The 17,955-nt window shown below is 59.3% G+C and overlaps 1 pseudogene; it reads left to right on the plus strand.

The window, feature by feature from the left end:
- Positions 1-16,140, plus strand: part of LOC119089705 (dual specificity mitogen-activated protein kinase kinase 7-like) — an 18,715-nt pseudogene extending 2,575 nt beyond the window's left edge.
- Positions 16,141-17,955: the final 1,815 nt, after the last annotated feature.

The raw sequence follows: 17,955 nt of genomic DNA on the forward strand, positions 1-17,955 counted from the left end.
TATTTATGTACATGAACTTATTTTTAATTAAATCACATACCAACACCTTCATCGCTGCCACCTAATCCTTAGATGACATCAACAGTCATCCAACTGTGTAATGATATGACACCACTGGTAGGCACAAATATCATAACTGGCTGTCTGCTGGTGTGCAGTGCGTTTGTGTGCAGTCTGCTGACCATGCCTCCCCCCCCCCCCCCCTGCCCCCAGCAGTGCAGCGATCATTAGCTTCTTGGTCATGGTGGGCCCTCAGTGTGCAGTCTGTTAACCTTGCCCCCCTCCCTCCCTATGCTGCGTACTGATCAGCGACTTCTCAGTCATGGTGGGCTCTCAGTGTGCAGTCTGCAGACTTTGCCCACCCCTCCCTTGCTGTGTTGCAGTGCCAATCAGCGACTTCTCGGGCGGCGGCGGCGACGAGCAGCGGCGGCCGCGCAACCTGCAGTTCCCGGCCACTCCCTTCCGGCGCGTCAATAGCTCCGAGATACAAACCAAGATGCGCGAGATCATGCAGATGACAGGCATCCTGACCATCGACGGCGTGGTACGGCCCGGCGGAGGGGGCGTCTCCGGGACGAGGCCCGCGTGGCCTGCTCCGGCCGATGGGAGTGGGGAACAGACGGGGTGACTGGAACTGTGTGGTCCTCTGTGTTTGTATTGGCTCCAGTTGTGCACTCCTCTCTGGGCCATTGGTGGTGGGTAGCAGGTGCCTCATTTACCGTCTTCACACTAGTTGGATGGGAGTCATGTGACCAGGGCAGTCGCGCTGTATAGCCCAAATTATCACCTTCACTGTCGACCTCCAGCCTAAGACGAAATCATAGAGATGTTAAGTATTCTGATTTACTCGTGTTTTTTTATTGTTTCTCATGCAAAACCTCACTACAGGAGTATGGCTTAGGAACACTGCATCATTCACAGTGTTTTCCTTGAATTTTGTGCAGACGTCCTTGTTCACTTCAACAGCTTTTTCCAAATTCGCACTGTATGCGGATATTGTAGGCTGTAGACATTTGTGTAGTGCTGATGAGTGCACAAGAGTTGCTGGGCATGCAGGATATCATCAGTGTACTCATTCCACCTGCCCACTTTTCAGAGGTTCAAAGCGTCACCGGAGGATCTGCAGCACGTGGGCGAACTAGGAACGGGTAGCTGCGGTCACGTGGTGAAAATGGTTCACAAACCCAGTGGGAAGGTGTTAGCAGTGAAGGTAACTAAGGTGCCCTTGCTTTGTCATGTTACCAACAGTAGGTCCGCTTAAATGTAAAATTTATTATATCTACTCAGCACTGGGTTCATGGGTTCACTTTTTAAATTTGATAGTCTGACAATTAGTTTGTAGTATTTGATCAGACTATTTGATAAAAGCTGGCCCGTTTCAGCCATCATGTGTGCTTCAAATTGGTTAGGACACAATAAGTGCTGACAGAAAGCAGAAATGGTTGGTGCATTTACCGCGTGACTAGTACATGGCTAGTGTCGGGTGGCTGCGCCGGCACCCCTCCCCCCCCCCCCCCCGATCTCCGGCTGACCAGGCAACAACTTCCCACCGACAGCAAATGCGCGCGCAGCGGCAATCCGGAGGAGAACAAGCGGATCATTATGGACCTGGACGTGGTGCTCAAGTCGCACGACTGCCCGTACATCGTGCAGTGCCTGGGCTGCTTCGTCACCGACGCCGACGTCTGGATCTGCATGGAGCTGATGGCCACCTGCCTGGACAAGCTGCTCAAGAAGATGGGCAACAAGCCCATCCCGGAGCCGATACTGGGCAAGATCACCGTCTCGGTGAGAGCGGCGGCGGCCGGGGCCTCCCCCCGGGCGCGTCACCTGCCGGAATACCGGGCTCACAGATAGCTGCTGCTCGGCCCGGCTTTGCGACGTCCTTGCCATGATGAGTGGCCGAGCGGTGGCACGCCGAGATAGCGCTGAGATTACGGGACCGCGAGCGGTATCGCGTCACATCCGCTGCAGCGCGGGGTCCGGACGTTGCGCCAGGTGGCGAGTGATTGTGTACCCTGCTGGGCTGGTGATAGACAAAGGGGCGGCTTAAGCGCGCTTGAGCGCAAGTTATCGTCATACCCCGGCTGTGCGGGGCCGGGCCGCCGGCGCACGTTGTCGCTACTGCCGCCCGTGTGACCGCCCTGACCCTGACCCAGGCCCACGCTGACCCTATCCCAAGCTCGCCGTGACCCTGCCCCTGACCCTTGCCTTGGTTCTGACTCTGTAACGACACCGCACCCGATTTCGTCCTTACCCTGGTCTTATTCCTCCCGCGGGCGGACCATGCCCCGCCCCGTCCCGCCCCCGTCCCGCCCCCGTCCTCGTTCTCACGCCCGCATCGGACCCCACTGTGATTCCATCTCTGACCCTGCTCCGACCTCGAACCTGACCCAAACCCGACCGGCGCCTGACCCCACCTCGACCCCACCCCTGACCCAAAGCCGACCCAGCTGAACCTGCCCGGAATCCACCCCTGACCCTGCCCCAACCTCACTCCTGGCCCTGACCCTGCCACGACCTCGCCCGTGACCCTTCCCTCCTTGCCTTTGACTCTGTCCCGACTCTGCCCCTGACCCTTCCCCGATCCGGCCCCTGACCTTGCCATGACCCCGACCCCCTCCCGGATATCGCCCCTGACGCCGTCCCTGGCACCGCCCGGCAGACGGTGAAGGCGCTGCAATACCTGAAGGACAAGCACGGTGTCATACACCGGGACGTGAAGCCGTCCAACATCCTGCTGGACGAGACCGGCCAGGTGAAGCTGTGCGACTTCGGCATCTCGGGCCGGCTGGTCGACTCCAAGGCCAAGACGCGCACCGCCGGCTCTGCAGCGTACATGGCCGTGAGTCGAGGCCTGCCCCGGCCCGGCGGGGTCGGCTCTGATCTGGCCAGATTGGGTCAGGGTTGGATCAGATCAGATCAGATCAGATCAGATCAGTGTTAGAATTTTAGCACTTTGTCCGATAATTCAACCCTGGTAAAAGTGCTCCGGATTTCATGCCAGAAAAATGAAACATGTCCGATAATTCAACTCTGGCAAAAGTGCTCCGGATTTCGTGTCATGAACCCGCGAAACTCCGTGAAAAGCCTCGCAATTATGATTCACACTTAGCTAGAAGAACCAGACACGCACACGTCACATTAATTTCCATCGTCCCACAAACCGTTTCAAACTATTTTCTCCAATATCCACCAACCCATCCGTTCTCACCCACACTCCAACTGGGTCTGGCTTCATCTGTGCTCTCACTACATAATGTCATGTACATCACATCCGTGCCAACGTTGCCTACCTGTGCGTCTCCGCCTGCCGGAGTCGGGCTGAGATGCCCCGGGTGCATTTCCCGGGAGCCCTCACAGACGGCCACGCGATGGGTGGAAGTTTCCCGCTTTTCTCGCGGTTGCCACGGAGACGTCTCCGCGCTCCGGGCTCCCCGGCGCGTGATTGGCTATTGCATGGCGTGGGGCGGTGCCACTGCTCGCGTCGTCAGCGGATTTTCATGCGGAGCCGAATATGGCAGACAAGCAAGAGGCGCCAAACCCGCGCTGATGGGTAGTTTTTCAGCGCATGAGGCAAGTGCAGAGGAAGGATTACGAACCGCGAGGCTTAGGACGAGAAGGCCAATTAGGACTAATAGAGGTACGTTACGATCGGTGTTCTGTTCATTCGTGTGTGCGGTTGGAGATTTCGTGTCCATTTCACAAAGAAACATCGGGTATATTGGGCTTTTGACAGTATTCGATAGGTATACCACATAGACCCCCCGGCATCCGATAGGAAGTTCGCAGAATAGAAAATAAATATCCAAGTGTGATGAATTCAAGTCTTACAATGCGTAACCCTTGCCTTGGTTCGCCGTTTTTATAACGCGGACCGATAGCGGGGTGGGGTTGGGTGGGTCGATGCGACTGTCGTTTGAAACTGGCGGAAAAAGAGCTTATCAGAAATAGCAGGAGTTTGGTGTCAACGAGATTTTGCGGTCGGTACTAGTTGTATGCTGTTCGATTAGATTCAGATCGTTGTTGAATTATTATCGCTATCGGTTGAGTCAGCGGGTGTCGTCGGGCTCATGAAACCGTTCCATTGCAAATTTACGTCGAAGTAGAGGCTGACACATGTCAGGTATGCTTCAGAATGTGAACGGCTGGTGGATTCGTCAAGTTTTGGTTTGCCGATGTGCGATCGGGTTGTTTTCATTGAACGACGATCCATTGGTAATACCTAGCCGTGTTCTTTTCTATAGCCTCGGATAAGACGGCGTGACGGAATAACGCAAATTATCGTAGGCTGTGGAAGTTGAAACATCGCTGAATAATGTCCTGCAATAAATCTAGACCGGACTCGACAAGACATGAAGTTTTTTTTATAAAAATCATGCAGCATTCAGGTTAACAGAAAACAATCAAAGAAATAGGGCATAAACGTGGTGATCTTTAAGCACCAGCTCAATCAGCTGTACTTGACAGGACATCGCGGTTTTTATTGTCTTTGTTTTGGCTGTGAAACAGCTTTTCTGAACTTTCTTCAACATGCATATAAGTTTGAGCTCCCCTTTTGAATGTTCTGCTTACACCAAGCTTCCAGAAAGTTGGGTGGAGCAAATTCATCGTTGGGGCGGGGCAAGTCGGACATGGGAGAGGGGTGGGGGGGGGGGGGGGGCAGCGACCCACGCAAAAGGACACACATCAATACCCGTGTCTGTGATGGTTGCCAGTACGTTGCTGAAGGTTTTGGGATAGACAGAATAGTTTAGGAGGATTTGATGTTGAGGTAGCACGCAGGCCCAGTGGATGATCTCTCCCAAGGCTCCAAGTTACAACCAAGGCAAATTATAAGCATTTTGATATTTCAGAGACCTCTTAGATAAATGGGAAGAGTGAGGTATTTTAATGGTTGTGAGATATGTATTGTATTGAGTGATTTATGAAATGATTCAGTCAAGACATTTGCCTAGAAAGCATGAACACGACGGAACTTAGGTGATGCTATGATGTGATGATGAACTTAGTGTTATGCTCTCTGAAGCATCAAGCTTGCATAATTTTTGTCGAACATGAACGATTTTCCGGTGGATTTGCCGATGCAAGCGGTGGTGATGGATTTTGCTCATCGCTTTTATCGAGTTTGAGTAAACTGATCGTTATTCGTCCAAACGATGCGCACAAAACTAAGCAAAGCGACCAGTTATGTGGTGTGATTCCTGCGTTACGTGTTGAATGACATCGGAGGCGATGTGGCTGTCACGTGCGCGGCTTCCTGACTGGCTGCTGCGACCTCAGACGTGTGGCCATCAGGTCGGACGTCCACTGGGCAGCTTCAGTGTGACCTCGGGCGCTCTGTAGACCACAGCCTGTGTCGTCACCGTCACCCCACGTGACTTTCCAGGGCGGCCTTGTGACCACCGTCTGCCCGTTGCCGGCTGCCGCCGAATGGACCTCGGGGCTTTGTGTCACAGCCTGTGTCGTCCCCGTCACCCCACGTTACTCCCGGGGGCGGCCTTGTGACCGCCGTCAACCCCACGTGACCTCCCGGGGCTGCCGTGTGACCCTGTCACCCCCGCGTGACCTTCCGGGGCGGCCTTGTGACCCCGTCTGCCTGTGGCCGCCAGCCGGAGCGCATCGGAGCCGCCGAATCCTGACAGGCCCGACTACGACATCCATCCGCGGCCGACGTCTGGTCGCTGGGCAATCACGCTGGTGGAGCTGGCCACCGGCATTCCTGCCGTACGCCGACTGCAAGTCCGAGTTCGAGGCGCTCACTAAGGTGGGTGTGCGCTGCCGGCGCGCAGCCGGCGCACAGCTCGCCTGGTGCGGCAGGTGCCGCGCGGCTGTGCGGCGGAGAATCATTGGTCATCCGCCTTTTTCGGCGCAGGGCGACAGCCAGTGGCTACCAACCAAAATACGGAGCGACGGGCATGTGACCACAGCGCAAGCCTGGCTTCGGTTGGCGGATGGTCGGAAGGTGCTAGATGCAACTCTAGTCGGTAGTGCCACTTGCAAGCATCTAGCTTCGGTTGGGGTAGAATGGCACTCACACTGCATTTGATATGACGAATGTTGTTTTTGTATTGCTCGACACATCACAAACACCGCCGCTGTCCTGTTGTCTTGTTTGCTGACTGATTGGGATTGGAAGTGTGGGGAAATGTGAGAGTTGGTGATCGCCTCTAGCACTGAGAGGCGACCAGCCAGAGGCTCTCATTACAGAACATTGTTAATGAGAGCCTCTTAAGACATTACGTTGCTTTGTTTGGTACCTAAAGGCATCAGACGTAAAGTCCGTGCGGGTTGTATAGTTCTCGATGTAGTGGGTGAATTTCCGTTCCTCGCGCAAACACAAGTCACTAGCTGTTGGCAGTATCAGCAGCAACGGACAGTTGGCCATTCCAAGAAACACATAGAAAATTGTGACCGTGTTATTGTTTTCTGTGCCGGGGCGCGTGCCTTGATGCGCCGGGCACAGATCGCCACCGTGAGTCCGTGTTCAACGCTGACGGCCGGCTTGGCGGTGCTCAGGTGCTGAAGAATGACGCGCCGCTGCTGCCGGAGGGGCGCGGCTTCAGTCCCGAGCTGCGCCGCTTCGTCAAGGACTGCCTCACCAAAGACTACAAGCACCGGCCCAAGTACAAGCGGCTCATTGAGCACGACTTCATCCGCAAGTCGGAGCGCATGCGCGTGGACGTCTCCTCCTGGTTCAGAGGTGAGTGCGCGCGCGGGCTGCCGGCTGGGCCCGGCCGGCGGGGTCCGGCGCTCCCGCGGCACCGGTGGCGTCCGACTCTGGGCGGATCTTGGCAGCGCAAAGAGCGCTGTCGCGCTGCGAGCCGTGCCGCCGTTCATGTCATGCAGCGTGGGTGGGTGTGCGTGCGTGCGCGCGCGTGTTCTATGTACCGCGCGGCCAGATCACGGGGCTGCGCGATCTGTCCGAACCGCTGCAAGGGGCGGGCTGCGTGCCACATTGGCTCATCAGCTATCCGCTGGAGTGTGCGCAGGACCAGCGTGAGCCCACCTGCGGGCTCACGATAACAGCGTGTGAAGCTTACTCATACGTCCTGGGCTTTGGTGTCAGTATAGACGGCCGTGCTGTATTAATAGATTGTTAGTGTCCTCCTGTTTGTGATAAGGATCACCCATCTTGTTGTTTATGATGAGTTAGGCACGATTAGATGCGTACGTACGAAGAGATGCGATTTAGGATGAGTGTTTAGTGCCTTGGTGCATGGGTCAAATCTTAAGTGAGGCGCGTCATGTGTGACTCCCGTGGTTATGGAACACGTCAGCAATGAAGAAGTTTGCGCCTGTGGGGTTCGAACAAAATTTGTTCACATCACGATCCCTCGTTTGCCCACTGGCTCGTCTCGCCGATGCTATGGTTCGGCACATTTGTTGTCATTTATAGCATCTTTTGGATTCATTGTTCGGCCTCGTACGCATCTATAGCATCGTATTTTGTTATGGTCGTATTTTGTGCATCGCATTTTAAAGCACTATATGTTCATGTAGTGTTATACGTAATATCGCATTTTAGGGTGCATTTCGTTATATTGCATTTTACGGTGTATTTCGTAGTATCGTCTTTTATAGTTTTTATTAATATGTTGTAACGAGCCGAACCTAACGAAAGTTGTAACGAGCCGAAGACCTAAAAAGCCACCTCGTGGGTAGATTTCGAGCTAACAAATATAATGTAACAAAACTATGCAGGCGGTGTGTCCTGCGGTGTCATATTTATTTCGCCCAACACGCTTAACTCAGCACATTCGCACAAAGTCACGGACCGTGCGCACCCCAGCACAGCACAGACATCCCCGGGTCCGCCCCCGGACGTAGTCTGTGCGTGTGTGTGTCCTAACGACTGACCGCCGCCGGCCGTGTGTTGTGTCTTTGTGTGCCTTACTGGCAGGCCGCTGCTGGTCTGTCGTCTGTATGTCCGTACTGGACTGGCCGCCGCCGTCCCGTGTCTGTGTCTGTGTGTGCCGTACTGGCTGACCGCTGCCGGTCTTGTCTGTTCTGCGTGTGTCGTGCTGACTGGCCGCCGCCGGCCGTTGGTCTGTGTGCCGTGCTGACTGGCCGCCGCTGGCCGTTGTCTGTGTCTGTGTGTCGTGCTGACTGGCCGCCGCCGGCCGTTGTCTATGTGCCGTGCTGACTGGCCGCCGTCGGCCGTTGTCTGTCTGTGTGCCGTGCTGACTGGCCGCCGCTGGCCGTTGTCTGTGTCTGCGTGTCGTGCTGACTGGCCGCCGCCGGCCGTTGTCTGTGTGCCGTGCTGACCGGCCGCCGCCGGCCGTTGTCTGTGTCTGTGTGTGTCGTGCTTACTGGCCGCCGCCGGCCGTTGTCTGTGTGCCGTGCTGACCGGCGCCGCCGCCGTTTTCTGTGTCTGCGTGTGTCGTGCTGACTGTCCTCCGCCGGCCCTTGTCTGTGTGTCGTGCTGAGTAGCCGGCGTCGGCCGTTCAGACGTGCAGGCGCAGACGAGCGGCCATCAAGACGCCGACGACACGGCGCCGCACCACCGCCGCCTGCCTCGCCGCACCACCCCTTCCACAGCCGACGGCGCACCCCGGAGCCGGAGAGGTCGGTGGTGGGCCTGCGGCCCTGGGCGGGGGCGGCGAGACCGGAGTCGTCGGAGGGTCGACGGGGTCGAGGCTGGCGCCATTAACCGGGATGCAGCGGCCGGCCAGGTAAATGCCGTGCGTGGCTCGTGTGTGGCCGCAGCTGGGGCCGCCGCCTCCTTCGCAGAACTCCGGTAGGTGGCAGTGTGTTCAGCGCGCGCCGCGGTAGGGGAGACGCCGCGAACGACGAGCTGCACCGCAATAACTGCGTCCTGTGGGGGGGGGTGGCCGGGTGTAGGTAGTGGAGTGGATGCATTAACTAAAACAAACGCTGGGACTAAATCGTTTAGTACAGTGAAAGTGTCCTGTCGACGAGATCCTGAGCATCTGCGGCGGGGCAATAGCTGGGTAGTTCTGCGTCGTCAGCCTTAGAGTCGCGACACAAGTCCCAGTGTGTTGTGCAGAATGTTATGAAGGCTGTGTGCGGACCACTGAGCGCACGCTGGCAACCGCTGGGCACCCGGTACAGCGGTGGCAGCCCGGTACGCTGACCGGATGGACACTTGTCCGCGATGGCCGCCGCTCGAACGACACGCGCGCGGTCCACCCATGTCGTCAGAGGGCTGTGTTATCGGTGACGTCATCGGCTCGCTATCGATGAAGTAGCGGATGCGGCTACTCCTCGAAGGATGCAATCGCTACCACCTCCCCCCCCCCCATCTTACAGGTTTGATGATAGGCAAACAAACTTATTCAGCGCTCTTCGGTCGTAGCCGTGGTGAACTTTGTGTCCAATTAATGCAGTTAGGTTGTTGATCGGATATATTATCCTGTATGTGGAGGTACACTATCAGAGGCGCTGGACAACCTAAACGCATATCCAGACACTAGTCAGTATGCATTTGGAACACTGCGTACAAACCATCCCTGCCAACATTGTTTCACATGGATCTTTGTTCCGAAAAAAGCCCATCGTCGCTGCGTAAGTGGTAGCGCCGCTGCCGTTGCCGCTGGCCGCCGGCTGTCCAGCGTACCGTAAGCGGAGGCGGCGACGCACGGGCGCCGGGCGCGCCAGCCGACCGCCGCCAGCCGGTGGACCCCTGTGCCGCCGTTGCGTGTGAAGCCGCCCAGTGGGTCGCTGTCCGTGTGGACGTGCTGCTGCCCCAGCTAGCGGCCGGCCGTGTGTCCGCCGCCGCCGTCCTGCGGCCGCCCGGTAACGCCCCGGCCCCGGCGCGAGCCCGGCTCCGTCGCCGCGCCCGGCGCCGCCGGCCGGCCGGCCGGCCGCCGCTGGTCGGTGGGGGGAGGCCGGTGCGGCGTCTGCTCGGTGCTCCAGTGTGGTGTGGCGGGCGGTGGGCTTTGTGTGGACAGGGCGGTGGTTTTTGCTGTTGGCGTGGATGCGGTGTGGCGGTGTGGGTGTTTGGCGTGTGATGTTAGTGCTGTGGCGGTTGAGGTGGATGAGGTGAGTTGCGTTTGGGCTGTACGGGCAACACGAGGAGCGTTACCGTTGGCGACTGGTCACAACGTGGCGTGTGATGTTAGTGCCGTGGCGGTTGAGGTGGATGAGGTGAGTTGCGTTTGGGCTGTACGGGCAACACGAGGAGCGTTACCGTTACGACTGGTCGCAACGGCTACATGGTGAAAAAGAGCAGGGAACACGGTCAACAGGCTTGTAAATCGCATGACACACACGAACAGGCCGTTGCGGCAGATAGTGCACGATTACGCAGAACAATGTCACGTGACACAGGGAAACATCGCCCCGTCCCCACACTCAGGACCGCTGGGGGTAGACGCATTTCTCCCGTGTCGCCCAAGAGCATTGGCGGGTGGCGGCTCAGCGCGCTGGGCTCGGATATGGAGCCGAGCGTGCAATGTGTGCAGACATAGCAGCCCGTTTGCCAGAGGTTTGTGTGTTGTCAGATAGGCGACAGTGGCGGCCTGGAAAGCTGTCAAGAATGACCAAATGCTTATTTGCTTGACCAGCAGCGCGGTTAAACAATTGTGGATGTCTGTTGTTATAAAATATCCATTATTTAAGAGAGATTTAGAGCATGTGGTAGCAGTACAATCGAAAAGCGCTTATACAGAAAGGGAGAGAGAGAGTGTGAGAGAGCGTTGTGTCAGAGAGCGTGTGTCAGAGAGCGTGTGTCATAGAGCGTGTGTCAGAGAGCGTGTGTGGAGAAGCGCGTGTGAGAGCGTGTGTCAGAGAGCGTGTGTGAGAGCGTGTTGTGAGAGAGCGTGTGTGAGAGAGCGTGTGAGAGAGCGTGTGTGAGAGGGCGGGTGTGTGAGAGAGCGTGTGTGAGAGAGCGTGTGTGAGAGAGCGGTGTGAGAGAGCGTGTGTGAGAGAGCGTGTGTGAGAGAGCGTGTGTGAGAGAGCGTGTGGAGAGAGCGTGTGTGTGTGTGAGAGAGAGAGGAAGAGAGAGAGAGAAGAGAGAGGAGAGATAGAGGAGAGAGAGAGGAGAGAGAGAGAGAGAATAGGAGAGAGAGAGAGAGAGAGATAGAGAGAGAGAGAGAGAGAAGAGAGAGAGAAGAGAGAGAGAGAAGAGAGAGAGCGAGGAGAGAGAGAGAGAGAGAGGTGAGAGAGAGAGAGAGAGAGAGAGAGAGAGAGAGAGCGAGAGGAGAGAAAGAGAGAGAGAGAGCGAGAGAGAGATAGGAGAGAGAGAGAGAGATCGAGGAGAGAGAGAGAGAAGAGAGAGGACGAGCAGGAGAGTAGAGAGAGAGAGAGAGAAAAGAGAGAGAGGAGAGAGAGAGAAGAGAGAGAGAGACGATAGAGAGAGCAGATAAAGGAGAGAAGAAGAGATACTAGAGAGAGAGAGAGGAGAGAGAGAGAGAGAGAGAGGATAGAAGAGAAGAGAGAGAGAGAGAAGAGAGAAGGAGAGAGAGAGAGAGAGAGAGAGAGGACGAGCTTGGTACGTCCTCCCTGGGCGTGGCCAAGTGTTTGATCGATTTCATAGGATGATTGCGGGCACTTCTCTCCAATTCCTGTAGAGTATTGTATGCAAATTGTAGGCTTGTTCGATCGTGGCATATATCCGATCTAGCGTTGTAGTAGAAGCAAATGAGAAGAATGTGTGTGCAGCGTGTTCGACTGTTCTTTGATAAGCAGTAGTATAAGTTGCTCGGTTGCAACGGAAAGCGAGAAACCTCAGTTGGCCGTATATGTCACGTCATATATGACGTGGGCTAAAACCCAGCTGGGTCAACGTCACCTGCGCTGCTACTGAACCATCGACCATGATTTCCATGATCGGTCCCTGCACAAGACATGCGATACCATGAAACGGACAACCAACCGATTAGCGAAATCCCCGTTTGTGTTCAGAATGTACTGTCCCTTGTCCAGTTTTTGGTCCTTGATGATCCAAATCGTCATTATTTGCCGACGGACGTCGTCAGAGACCGCGCTGTGGCCGCGCTCCAGCGACACCCGCCTGTGGACAGTGGCGGCGAGCCTCAGCTTCGGCCGGCCCGTGGTCGGTCTAACCCATGCACCTGACAGAGAGCCGTCGGCGCTTGCCGTAGTCGCCAGCGCGCTGCCGTCTTGTGTGACTCTAACCACAGCGCGGCAGAGAGCCGCCGCCGCCGCCGCCGCTGCTGTCATGCTGTCCGTGTGCCCCAGGACCGCGCCTCCACGGGGCAGGGCGTAGATGTGGCCACCTGAAATACGGGCTATGTTAGTGGGGTCTAGTGCGACTACTCTTGCTGACATTTTCGCTGCATTTGTTCTATGCTTGACGGCTCTGGATCAGCTCCACCATGATCTCCGCGGGCTCCTCAAGCTTTCACCTGTTTCTATTGGTGGCGCCGTCCCGTCAGAGGCCCGCGTCAAGGCCCGCATCGGCCGCCTGGCACTCGTGAAGGGCGTGGCCCCTTTCTCTGTGTGCGTGTGTGCGTTGCGCGAGCGTGTCGCTTCTGGCTGCATGCCGCCTGGCCGCGCCGCTCCGTTGCGCCGACTGACGGCGCCCTCCGCTGCACGGGCAGGTTTGTGCCCGAGCCGTGGGCACCCCGCGGCCGATTCTCCGAGCGCTCGGGCCTGTACAGCTTTTGGGGGCTGAACGCATGCCCTGACGGGCAGCAGAGGTGAGTGGGCCGGCCAGCGGCGCTGCAGCGCAGCGGCATGACGTGTCGGCCGGGCCGGGGCGGGCGGCAGGAATAGACGGCTAGTCGGAAGTGGATCCGTCCTGCGTGGGTGGTTCCATGTCACTGGCGCTCCTTGTTGTGGGAAACTTGTGGGCATGCGGGTGGGGTGTAAAGGAACGTGAACGTCTATCATGCATGCGAAACTATTTTTAAAAAGGCGTATCGCGTGTCATGACGTCTGTAGACGGATGTCTGTCAGGAGTGGGCTGGACTCGAATCATTCGCTTCTTCTGTCGCCTGATCGCGGCATCCCAGCCGTCTTTAGGCAACACCGTCTCGCGTGGTCCGCTTCCGCGCTCCGCTTTGTTTTTGCGACGCCTCATAACGGCCAGCTTTGGTCGCGTGGCGAACCAGAACTGAGCCACAGTGACGTGTTCGCCGAGCCGCACGGACCACCCCGCTGTGCTGCGGTCGCACGCCCGGCGGCCCGGAGTAGCTCGAACGGCCACACAGCGGTGTGACTGTGTCACCCGCGCGGCTCGGCACGGGTACGGCCGGGGCCGGGACCGCTGGCCGGTCGGTCCGGGTCGGGCCGGGACCGCTGGCCGGTCGGCCGGGTCGGGCTGCTGGTTTGCCGGGTCGGAGCCGACAGTGACGCTGGCGTCGCCGCCGTTCGCAGGAATCCACTCGTCCTCGCTGATGGCGTCGCCGCTGATGACGCGGCCGCCAGGAGGCGTTCCGCGGCTCCGGCTCCAACTCCGTGCGCTAAACGCCGTCGCCGCTCAGTCACACGGGTTGCGTCACGCCCGGCCCCGAGCCGCGAACCAGTCAGCGGCCGGCGCGCTGCACTGTCCACAGGACTCATCACTGTTCTCGGGAGGGGCTTTTGTCTGTGTGGTGGCTGCAGGGGCGTCCGCGTGGTGCAGTGCCGGGCCGTTTTCGAGGCTGATTTCAGAATGCAGCGCTAGTATTGATTGTGCCCGCCACAACGTGCGTCAAATACCGATGTCAGCGTCGGGACTGCGTCGTCAGTTTGTGCATCTCCCGCCTGCTGATGCGCTCAACATGTGTGAGCGGCGGCGCTGATCTGCGCGATGCGTGCTGACGCGGCGCCGTGTCCAGTTCCAGCGGCCGGCCGCCGCTGGACAGGTTCGGGCGCGTCTTCTACACGCCCGAGCCGCACCGCCGGCCGTTCCCGCACCAGGCCGCAATCAACCGTGTTCAGCCAGCCGTTAGCGGGCGGGGTCTGCCGGCGCTGCGGCTCGGCGCCGGCCGCGTCAACCTCAAGAGAACAAGTTCAAACACCCGCGGCGCCGGGTTACCTCGTGAAATGTGCCATTGTGACGTTGCGCCCCGCCGCCGGCTCGCCCGTCTTCTGGCGCCGTCGCCTGGCGCCCGCCGCCGGTCGGACGGCCGGTGTCTGTCCGCTCCCCGACATAATTTGTACCTTCGGATTCTGTTGCGCGTCTGTGTGGTGGCTGGACGGGGGGGGGGGGGGGGGGGGCGTGGCCGGCGGGCGCGGCGGCGCCGCTGACCTGAGGTCGGGCCAGCCGAGTGGCGCTGCGGCCCGCGTCGCCCGCCGGCCGGCTGGCCCCGGATAGACTGCGGGCTCTCTAGTGTCCAGTATTTTGAGAGAAAGCTAGTCATTGATTCAAGCATTCTGATCAAAATGTACGCCTGTGTATCGTTTTGTTCCCTGTTGGTCGTGTCGGCGGCGTGGGGGGGGGGGGGACGCTCGCCGAGGCGATCCCGCGCCGGCGCCGGCGCCACTCCCCGTGTCGGCCGGCGCGGCGTCCTACCGCCGGCCGGGTGCGGATTCACCGGCCGCCGCCGTCGCCGCCGCCGCACGCGAGTACTCGACACCATTTGCTCATGTCGCGTTTGCGCGCGGCGCCGAAGCGGCGCGGCGCCCGACTGTGCCGCGCCGCGTCCCGGTGAACGTCACAAGGTCACGGTCCCCCGGGGCTGCCACTCTGTGATATGACCCGCTGTGTACCGAGTAGGACGGGTCTCTCTGTCTCTCCGTGTCCCCCTGGTCTGTTGGACGGTGCGCGTGGCGACGGCGGGCTGCGCGCGCCGTGGTGCGCGATTTTTTCTAACCGTGTATATTGAATAAAGTGCAACGATGCAGTCCGCGTCTGACTCTGACGACCGCCTTAAGCGAAATTCGCTGATGTGGCAGAAGGATATCCGTGGTTGCAGGCGTGTGGTGGGTTGTCCATTTGGCCCGGTCAGCCCCCCGTCGATTTCGTTATTTGGTCTTGCGTGGCTTCGCTCTTAGACGGACTGCTGTGTTTAGATCGCAACCATGCTGGACTTGCAGCCCTCAGGTGTCTGATGAAGCGGTTGACTAAGTGAAGCAGACGAGAAGATGCATAATATCTTATAGTGCGTGGCGATGCTCGCAATTGTCGTCCGACAGATCGTTGATAACATCGTTATGCTGGCTGATGCGCTGTTGTAACATTTCAACTGAGTTATCCGTGGAGTAACGTGCTTGAACTTCAGAAAACCTGTGACCGGAAGTTTCAAGCCGAGTGTCCAAGTTGCCCTCAAGATCGACCAGGACGGAAGGATAGAAGCGCTTTGATCTCGGTATTGATTTGGGGGGGGGGATTAGAGCTTGAGATCACAGCCTTGAGCCTTGTGGCCGTGCATGGCCATGATACTCAACGACACCCACTATTCATCTGTGCAGAGTGCAGAGGGTTGTTTCGATCATGTTCGTCAGGAAGGTGGTCTCGCTCAAACACCATTTGATCGGGATCGGACGTCTGCCCGGTACATCGCGCCAGCTGCTGCTGGTACCCCTTACCAGACCACAAGAACACTGCTGTAGCAGTGACAAGGTGGCGAATCCCCATCCGGCTGACGCAAGACGACGCATTTTGTAAAGACCTGCCGCGTAAGCAGATCCGCTCAGTAGTCGGACCGATTTACGTGAGCGTAAGTGTGTCACTGTCAACAGCGAACCCCAGGCGGTAGACATCAGCGCGTCCGAGTGAAATTTATAGCTTTCGACTTGCACAAGAAATGAAATACCACATGTAGCGAGGCACGTTTTGCATTTAAACTTGCCAGACAGTGGACCTGTTCTCAGCTCCAAAATGTCAAAGCCGTGTTGAAACGACCACGGGACGATGTCTGTGGCGAAAACGAGTCAACGAAACGCAAACAAGAGATCTGGTGCTCGCCAGTGGCCGACCGTCCGCCTCTGGCGCCCGCCAAACAGACGGCCGGCCGTCCCTGCCGAGTGCCCATTAGCAGTCGCGCCACGCGCCTGGCGCCCGTCTGTCAGCCCGGCCGGATCCGAATGCCGATCAGCTGGTGGAGGTCACGGCGGCCGGGTCCGGCCCTGTCGGCACGGAGCCGCGAGAGGAGCCGGCGCGGCGTGCGGGCGGACGGCAGGCTGACGACATGACCGCCGCCGCGGAGGACAACCTGTCGGCCGTGCTGTACAAGGCGCAGGACCTGCGACTGGAGCAGCGCACGCCGCCGGAGGTCGGACCGCAGGGTGAGAAGCCAGGCGTCTGCCGCCTGCCAGTGTTCTGCATTCGCCGCGGGCCTTGCCACCGGGCCACTGCCAGTGCGCTCGGCTGTCACGTGGTCTGGCCGTTGACACGTCTGCCCGCTAGCCAGGGGAGCAAAGTGTATGACGTCAGCTTTTTATGCCTTTCTACGCTTGAAAAGGCTTATTCTTTTGACTTTGCTCACTTGTACTGGTTGGAGCGCCAACTTTCAGTTCAGTGAGGCACTGCTTTTGACAGCGCGTTATGCTTCTAAGATTGTTTTACTCTACCGGATGTGTAATATATGTGTCTGATTGCATCGCATGTGTCAGTAGCCAATGATCAGAAATACTACACGCTTTCTCCATGGGGCATCGCCAATCGCGAGGGATGTAATGTGTCAGCGCTCCAGCACCGGGCGCAGTCTTGTCCGTTTGATCTAGGACAGGGGATTTCGGTAAGGATAACATAAGCTGGCGCTTTATCTTAGCCTTTCGTTAAGTATGGGTCAGCCTGAGCCGGTCCGGACAGCCCATTCCCGACTTGCTCAGTCTGACGTTGCCCAGTCTGACCTGGTCGCGGTCTGGCCCACCCAGTTTGACCCAGCCTCGAGTCCCTCTGACCGCTCCCTAGCCAGCTCGGCTTAGGTTTGGTCCCACCGGAGCCGTCCTCGACCTCAGTTCTCGCCACCCTGGCCCCGCCCCTGGCCCCGCTCCACCCCAGCCCATCATTCCTGTGCCAGGCTCCCCTTCCCGAGCTGCCCAGCCTGTGGCAGCTTGGCCCCACGGTGTCCCCACCCTGACCTCGGCGCCTGGCCCGCGGTGCCCCCCCCCCCATCCTGACCTCGGTGCCTGGCCCGCGGTGCCCCCCACCCTGACCTCAGCCTGGCCCCGCGGTGTCCCCCCCTGACCTCGGCGCCTGGCCCCACGGTGTCCCCACCCTGACTCGGCGCCTGGCCCCACGGTGTCCCCACCTGACCTCGGCGCCTGGCCCCGCGTGCCCCCACCTGACTCGGCGCCTGGCCCCGCGGTGCCCCCATCCTGACCTCGGCGCCTGGCCCCGCGGTGCCCCCATCCTGACTCGGCGCCTGGCCCCGCGTGCCCCCACCCTGACTCGGCGCCTGGCCCCGCGGTGTCCCCACCCTGACTCGGCGCTGGCCCCGCGGTGTCCCATCCTGACCTCGGCGCCTGGCCCCGCGTCCCCCCCCCATCCTGACTCGGCGCCTGGCCCCGCGTGCCCCCATCCTGACTTCGGCGCCTGGCCCGCGGTGCCCCATCCTGACCTCGGCGCCTGGCCCCGCGGCCCCCCCCACCCTGACTCGGCGCCTGGCCCCGGTGTCCCCACCCTGACCTCGGCGCCTGGCCCCGCGGTGCCCCCCCCCCCCCCACTGACCTCGGTGGCCCACGGTGTCCCCACCCTGACCTCGGCGCCTGGCCCCGCGGTGCCCCTTCCCCACCCTGACCTCGGCGCCTGGCCCCACGGTGCCCCCCCCCCACCCTGATCGGCGCCTGGCCCCGCGGTGCCCCCCCCCATCCTGACCTCGGCGCCTGGTCCCACGGTGCCCCCCACCCTGACTTCGGCGCCTGGCCCCGCGGTGCCCCCATCCTGACCTCGGCGCCTGGCTCCGCGGTGCTCCCATCCTGACCTCGGCGCTGGCCCCGCGGTGCCCCCCCCCCCCCATCCTGACCTCGGTGCCTGGCCCCGCGGTGCCCCCCCATCCTGACCTCGGCGCCTGGCCTCGCGTTACTCCCCACCCTGACTCGGTGTCTAGCCCCGCGTGCCCCCAACTCTGATCTCGGAGCCAAGCCCTGTGTTACCCC

This window comes from Pollicipes pollicipes, unplaced genomic scaffold, assembly GCF_011947565.3.
Source record: "Pollicipes pollicipes isolate AB1234 unplaced genomic scaffold, Ppol_2.1 Scaffold_1108;HRSCAF=1285_pilon_pilon_pilon, whole genome shotgun sequence".
Lineage (NCBI taxonomy): Eukaryota > Metazoa > Arthropoda > Thecostraca > Pollicipedomorpha > Pollicipedidae > Pollicipes > Pollicipes pollicipes.